This window comes from Coloeus monedula (genome assembly GCF_965178545.1).
Source record: "Coloeus monedula genome assembly, contig: HAP1_SCAFFOLD_348, whole genome shotgun sequence".
NCBI lineage: Eukaryota > Metazoa > Chordata > Aves > Passeriformes > Corvidae > Coloeus > Coloeus monedula.
The window spans coordinates 132,120-140,000 of NW_028120601.1; the positions used below are offsets into that span (position 1 = coordinate 132,120).

Genomic DNA, 7,881 nt, shown 5'->3' on the forward strand with positions numbered 1-7,881 from the left:
GTGCCCATGGCCTGTCCCTGCCTGTGACACGCAGCAGGACTCGCACCACCCGGACAGAGCTGTTGGCCTTACACCATCACAGCGGCTCCAAAGGAGAGAGTGGAAGTAATAAGAGAGGAGCTCTGAAAAGACCAAGCTCTGCTGCTCCCTGGCTGTGCTGCTCTGCTGGGACTCTTCCCCCCCAATGCCTGCAACACTGGCCCTGCCCTCCAGCTCCAGGGATGGACTCAACCAAAGGATCTCAAACAGACACCTTGCTGATGGGTCCTTTATTTAATGTGAATACCCACAGAGCAGACTCCTTATTGACACAGTCCCTGCCAACAGTCACATTCAGCCTGTAAACAGTGAATAAGATGCATAACAAAATCTTTTGGGTACAACCTTAACATATGAGAAGAAAAAAAAGCCACCAAAACCACCACCACCAAAACAACCTGAGAAGGCAGGCTGGGCCTCTAATGATTACACTTTAGCCTATGGAGCTGAAAACAGGCAGGTTTTTGCTTCTGGAAAGCATCCAGTCATCACTTTCCTCAGGGCGTCCCTGAGCTCCTGGTTCCTCAGGCTGTAGATGAGGGGCTTCAGGGCTGGAGGCGCCACCGAGTACAGAACTGGCAGTTCCAGGTCCAGGGATGGGGAGGAGATGGAGGGGGGCTTCAGGCAGGCAACAAAGCCAGTGCTGAGGAACAGGGAGACCACGGCCAGGTGAGGGAGGCACGTGGAAAAGGCTTTGTGCCATCCCTGCTCAGAGGGGATCCTCAGCACGGCCCTGAAGATCTGCACATAGGAGAAAACAATGAACACAAAAGAACCAAAAGTTAAACAGATGGAAAACACAACAAGCCCGAGCTCCCTGAGGTGGCAGTGTGAGCAGGAGAGCTTGAGGATGTGTGGGATTTCACAGAAGAACTGGCCCAGGGCATTGCCCTGGCCCAGGGGCAGGGAAAATGTATTGGCCATGTGCAGGAGAGCGTAGAGGAAGGCACTGGCCCAGGCAGCTGCTGCCATGTGGGCACAAGCTCTGCTGCCCAGGAGGGTCCCATAGTGCAGGGCTTTGCAGATGGACACGTAGCGCTCGTAGCACTCGACAGCGAGGAGGGAAAACTCTGCTGAAATGAAAAAGAGAAAGAGAAAGAGGCTGTGCAGCACCTCCTGCCTACGAGGTGGTTCTGGTGTCCCAAAAGGGAATTGTGCATGGCCTTGGGGACAGTGGTGCAGATGGAGCCCAGGTCGGTGAGGGCCAGGCTGAGCAGGAAGAAGAACATGGGGCTGTGCAGGTGCTGGCCGCAGGCTCCGGCGCTGATGATGAGGCCGCTGCCCAGGAGGGCAGCCAGGGAGATGCCCAGGAAGAGGCAGAAGTGCAGGAGCTGCAGCTGCCGCGTGTCTGCCAATGCCAGCAGGAGGAAGGGGCTGATGGAGCTGCTGTTGGACACTCGCCGTGTCTGGCCATGGGGACCTGTTCATGGAGAAAAGTCAGTGACAGCTTAAGGGAAACGTCTCTCAGCAAAATCAAAGACATGCCCCACAAATCCTTCTCCTGTCACACACTGACACCTTATGGGGATTCAGAGTGTGGCCACGGAGAAGGGCTTTGGCTGGCGTGGGGCCTTGCGAGAGACGGGGCGGGCCGGGGCCGTGTCTGGCAGGAGGCGAGACAAAGAGCAAGAGGCGAGACAAAGAGTAGGATAGTTAATGGGAGATTGGGCGAGGAGATGGTAATCTGTAGCCCTTGGAGATGTAAAACATAGAACCTTAGGAGCTGAAGTTTGTAGCTGCTGAACTGCTGGTTTGAACAGTATATAAAGATGGGACTTGTGCGATAGAATTTGGCTTTGCATTCAGCCGGCCAAGTCCGTGTTCGATCACCGACAACACCCTTCTGTTTTTCTAGCAGATCTTCCTTCAGCTCCAGCCGCAGCCCTGGTTGGTGCTGGCTGAGTGTGACATGAGTTTCAGGGCAGTTGCTCCGGGGGTTTTTATAATTCAGCCTTGCTGTGCAGAAGGGGGAGGGGGACAGGGACCTGTCCTGGTGTTCCACTTTGAAAGCCCAGCTAACACAAGGGCACTCCCAGGGCCCAAGAACAGGAATGGCAAAAGCTGTTAAAGTGTTCTAGAGGTTTTTATAGCTCCTCTTCATCTCCCCTGCTGACTGTTTTTGGATGTCAGAAACACTCAGCATTTCTGCTGCCCTCGGGGAGAATAGAGCGAGTTCTGTGAGGCAAGGTGGTGAGTGGAGAGTGAGGGGAGGTGGTCTGTCACTCTGTCCTGTTCCAAGATCCTCTGGCCTTTCACCCTCCTCAGACAGAGGATAATCACCCTCCCATATTTCCCTTAAAAACCATCCCAATGCTGCTGAGAGCAGATCGATCCACCACAGCCCATCAAATGTCCATCCCCTTCTCGAGCTCTCAGCCCCACACTGGTAGCCAAATACACACATGGCTCGTTTCACCAACCCAACAGCCCTTTCTCCATCATAAAACTTTTGTGTCTCACTGTGGGGCTTTCAGGTAACACCAAGATGCTACACGACCTGTTTGCGCCCTGGAGGCAAGCTCAGAGCTTAGGGGGAATCCTCAAGAAGAAAGCCAAGTGTCCTAATGATGGCATTGGATGTAGGGAGATGGAGCTCCTTCCCTGGCTGCATTGCCCACAGCCGGGCTCTGGGGCCAGCGTCACCCTGAGCCAGCTGTGCCCCCTCCCAGAGCCCCCAGGGCCGGGCAGCTGCTCCCAGCCCTGTGCTCTGCAGAGGGAACTGGGCCCGGGGCTGCAGAGCTGCCCCACGGCTCTGCTGCAGCTCTGCCTGCCCAGGAGGGGCTTCACGCCTTGGACCCCCGGCCCTGAGGGCAGAGGCTTGGCTGAGGGAGAGAGGAGGGGAGGGGGCTTGTTCAGAGGGAGGGGCTGCACTCGAGGGCATCCTGTGGAGGTCTCTAAGCTCTCCCTGCCACAACATTTCTGCCTTTTGTTTTCTCTCATTGCCTGATCTTCTCTCTGCTTGCTGAAGATCTTCCTCCTGGAGGTGTTTCCCTGTGCCTGATCTCTCCCTGCCAGCACTCACAGACCCCATATCTCTGTGCACTCTCCTTGGCCCTACAGAAACCTGCCTGTGTGCAGGGCACTGGCTGGGGACAGGTTCTGTTTGCAGCTGGGAGAAAGGACAGCTCAGACTGAGCCCGGTGGGTCCAGCAAAGGTGATGCCGGTGCGGTGCATGGGCAGAGGAGTGTCTTGAAAGCACTTTAGGAAACTCCTGCAGAGCACTCAAGTTACAGTTCCGATGCCTTAGGGACTCTTAAAAATGATGAATGCCTTTATCACTTCCCTCCTCCCATTCCCCAAGAGTAGGAGACTGAAAACAGTCTCAGGAAATTTCATCCCTATAGAAAGGATTGTGTTGGAAATACTACTGGACTGAGCTGAAGGCCTGAGCATGCCCTCATGTTCTACACCAGAGATACTCAGAGAATGCACTTCCTGAATCCACAGTCAGTGGCATGTTCCAGCTTGAGGAGATCACTCCAGGAACTGCAGCTGCACTGTCCTGCAGCCAGAGGCTTCCTGTGTCAAGGGCTGGGAATGATTCTCCCCCGGTCACTTCTCAGCATCTTCCCAGCCCTAACTGATGGAACCCCTCTGTGCCTCTGTGCTGTGCCCGGGCTGGCTGCAGGCAGTGCCCCAGCCGCCGGAAAGGCAGATCCTGTCCCTCCCTCATTGCTCGGGACTCTTCCCGGGGCACTGGGATGTGGGCATGTGCAATGCCAAGGGCAGGACCATGGGGTGGCCCCTGCCATGCTGCTGAGCAGGAAAAAAGAGGCAATGAGGCCCCAGGGCTGCAAGGGTCACTTGTCTCCCAACTGGCCTCAGGGCCAGGGCCAGCAGCCCTGGCCAAAGTGCTGCAGAAGTTGCCTCTGTCAGGGCCTTGCAGCTTCTGCACACCCCTCTGCCCTCTGCAGCCCAGGCTGTCCCACGGTGTCCCTGCCCTGCGCCTCTGTCCCTGCAGGCTGTCCTCATCCCCCCGGCTGCCCCACCTGGCTGGCCCCTTCCTTTGCTGGCAGCTCTGCGTCCTGCCTGCCTCTGCCTGGGCACACAGAGCCTTGGGCTGCTCCAGACTCCTTCTGGGGGACACGTTGCACCACTGCACTGCCCGGGGAGAGAAATTCCTTTCTCCTCGTGTCCAGTTTGGACCTCCCCAGCTGCCCTTTGCATTAATTCTTTCTTTTGCCGGCTGTTCTCTACTGTGTCAAAAGGATCCACCATCTCTGAAACCACCCTTCAAGCCCTCCCAGGACTCTCCTCCGCTGTCCTCAGTCTCCACTCCACTGAGCACAGAGCTCCTTTGTCCCTGTGTAGTGATCATGTGCTTGAGGCCACGGGCACCTGGACAAGAAGGTCAGTTCTTTTCTACAGCAAGGAAACCACAGAAGCCCAGTGTTTTGAAGGCAGATGAGAGGCAGCCACCAGAGGCCAAGGCAAGCCAGAGCTGTGTGTCCTTGCAGCTTCTGTCTGAAAGCAACCCTTGGACATATGGGGAGTTTTGGAGGTGGAATTCCATTTCAGCTGTGGGTGCCTGGACCGGAATGACAGTTCTTCTCGCCAGGAAGGAAAGGGCAGAGCCCCAGTGTTTCAAAGGCTGATTAGTGGTGGCTCAAGGAGGCCAAGGCCAGCCAGACCTGTTTGTCTTGGCAGCTTTTGTCTTGGAGCAATCCTTGGATAGATGGAATTTGGGAGGCCAAATCCCACTTTTGTCCATGGACGTCTGACCCATAAGGACAGTTCTTTTCCACTGGCAGAAAAGTGAGGAGCCCCAGTGTTTCAAAGGCAGATGAGAGCTGGCCCTCAGGAAGCCAAGGGAAGCTGGACATTCCTGGCAGCTTTTGTCTGGGAGCTATTCCTTGGATAGATGGAATTTCAGAGGTGGATTCCCAATTTTGGCCATGGATGGCTGGACTTGAAAGATGGTTTTTTCCATGGCAAGAAAAGCACAGCCCCCCTGTGTTTTGAAGGCAGATGTGAGGTGGCCCCTAAGAGGCCAAGGCCAGCCTGAGCTGTCTGTCCTGGCAGGTTTCACATGGGAACAATCCTCGGATAGAATCCAATTTGGAGGTAGCATCCTAATTTCAGCCATGGGTCCCTGGAGGAGGACATTTCTTTCCCACAGAAAGGAAAGCACGGAACTCCAGCGTTTCAGGGGCAGAGGAGAAGCAACCCTCAACATGCCAAGGTCAGTTGGACCAGGCAGGTGGCCCCCAGGAGGCCGAGCCAACCAGACCTGTTCCACGCTGTTTGCAGCCTTGGGGCCCTGCAGCATCACAATTTTGTTCCCCTGAGGCCCAGCAATATCACAGTGGTCTCCTTGGCTCTGCAGCGGCACAAAGGCCCCTTGCTTCCATGAGGCCTTGCTGTGTCAAAACGGTTTCCTTGGTTCCATGGGGCTGCAAAATAACACAATGGCCCACTGGTTCCATGAAGTCACAGAGTGTCACAGCGGTCTCCATGATTCCATAAGGTCCTGCAGGGTCACAGTGGCTCCTTGGTTCTATTGGGCTTCCCAGGATCACAATGGCCCCTTGGTTCCACAAGGCCTGGCTGTGTCACACTGGCCCTTTGCTTCCATGAGACCTTGCAGTGTCACAATGGTTTCCTTGGTTCTATCAGGCCCTGTGGTGTCACAATGGCCCCTTGATTCCATTGGGCCTCTTACTGTTACATAGTTCTTAGTTCCGTGACGCCCTGTAGTGTCACAGTGGTCTCCTTGGCTCCATGGTGCCACGCAGTGTCACAACGGCCCCTTGGTTCCCTGAGGCCCGGCTGTGTCACAATGGCCCCTGGCTCCCATGAGGCCCTGTGATGTCACAATGGTCTCATTGGTTCCACGAGGCCCTGCAGTTCCACAATGGCCCTTTGGTCTCACAAGGCCTTGGAGTGCCATAATAGTCTCAGCGGGTTCCCCCGCTGCTTCACAATGGCCTCCTTGGTTCCATGATGCCCCGTAGCGTAACAATGGTATCCTTGCTTCCACACAGTCAGAATGGCCCCGGGGCCTCCTGGAGCCCCACAGTGTCACTACGATCCCCTTGATTCCACCAGGCCCTGCCGTGCTACAATGACCCCTTGGTTATACAAGGCCCTGCAGTGTCACAATGGCCCCTTGGTTCTGAAGTGTGCAAGAGCCTAATGCTAAGAGAAAGGCGCCAAAAAACGCTTCGTCATTATCACTGCTCAACACCGGAAAGGCTTCAAAAGTGCTTCGTCATTATGGCTGCTTATCATAATCACTTTTGAACGCCTGGAAACTACGTGCCGTACGGGCCGTGCATAGCCCGCCTTGAGGCCCATAAAAAGGAAGGCAAAACTGGTGCAAAATGTGGAGGTGAAAGCAAAAGGTAGAATCCCCGCCCTTTGCCTTTCCCCCCACCACCACCATCGCCTGCTGCCAGACACCCTGAGGCCTCCGGGAGCCGACGCCACCCACCTGGGGAGCACCCCCCAATCCTTCACCCCTGCACTGAAATCCCGAGGGAGTTGTGCAACCCCTAGCCCTGCTCCTTCGTCCCAGGCGCACCGAGGTTCAGCTGCAAGCATCGAGCCTGCATCTCGGAGGATGGGCCGCCGCTTTCCAGCCAAACTGCTCCAGACATCAGAAGAGGCAGATAGGACCCTTCAAACAGCAGGAAAAAAAAGGCAAAAACCTCTCCACTTCCCCCACCCTGTCTCAGCAGCAACAAAGGTAGCACAGTGTGGTGCTGACTTATCCTATGCTTTTTAGAGTATCCTTGGCTTTTTCTAACTTTTCTCCACTTTTCTCCTTCTTTCTCTTTGCCTCTCTTACCATTAGATAAACAGATACCCATTTTTTTGGCACCAACATTTAATCTCGTTTGGTTTTAATCTGGTCTTTGGGAATATTTTGAACCTTCAAAGTTCTTTCCTTTTATACTCAGAGATTTTGTTTTCTTTGCCCTTCTGGGTGTAAATCAGATAGTAACAAAGTGTCATAATGCTCTCCACAGTTCCATGAGGCGCCACAATGTCCCAATGGACTTTTGGTTCCATGAACTTTGGTACTGTCAGCAACAGTCTCCTTGGGTCTGCAGTGTCACAATGGACCCTTGGCTCCATGAGGTTCCGTAGCGTAACATGGATGCCTTGACTCCATGAGGTTGTGGAGTGTCACAAGGATCTCCTTGGTTCTGCGGCCCTGCTGTGTGACAATGGGCCTGTGCTTCCATGAAGTTCTGTACTGTCAACCATGATCTCCTTGCTTGCACAGTGTCATAACTGACCCTTGGTTCCATCAGGTGCCTGGCCTCCAACAGCCTCTAAGAGACCCTTATGGCCCCTCAAGGCCCCTCACAGCCCCTCATGACCCCTCAATGTCCCTCACAGTTCCCCATGGCCCCTCATGGCAGCTCACAGTCCCTCACAGCCCCTCACAGTTCATGGCCACTCATGACCCTTCACAGCCCCCAACAATCTCTCATGGCCCCTCACAGCACCTCAGGGCCCCTCATGGCCCCTCACGACTCCTCATGACCCTTCACAGCCCCTAACAAACCCTCAAGGCACCTCACAGCCCTTCACAGCCCCTCAAAACCTCTTGGAGATCTTCTGCAGCCTAAGTAATTTCTGTGTTAATCCCACTGAAACAACCAAAAGTGGAGTAAAAATAAAGAAATTAAGCAAAGAGGTCTAAAGCTGCTTAATTTTACCGGAATTTGGGGGTGAATTTGGGGTTCAGGGGAATATTTGGGAGGATCTGAGTGTTGTGAAGCCACGAAGCCAGGCAGACTGGGACCACAGTCTCACAGTTGTGCTGGCAGAACGTGTCCACCTGAGCCCGTCTGTTCTCCAGGAATTCCAGTTGTCTGTCTCAGTCCCTG

At 54.7% G+C, this 7,881-nt stretch overlaps 1 pseudogene across 1 annotated transcript; it reads right to left on the reverse strand.

Annotated features, from left to right (window-relative positions):
* Positions 1-477: 477 nt before the first annotated feature.
* LOC309585791 (olfactory receptor 14C36-like) lies at positions 478-1,995 on the reverse strand (annotated as a pseudogene). Its single transcript has 2 exons — positions 1,870-1,995; positions 478-1,459 (listed from the first exon to the last, which is right to left on the reverse strand). The product of its transcript is annotated as an olfactory receptor 14C36-like (transcript).
* Positions 1,996-7,881: the final 5,886 nt, after the last annotated feature.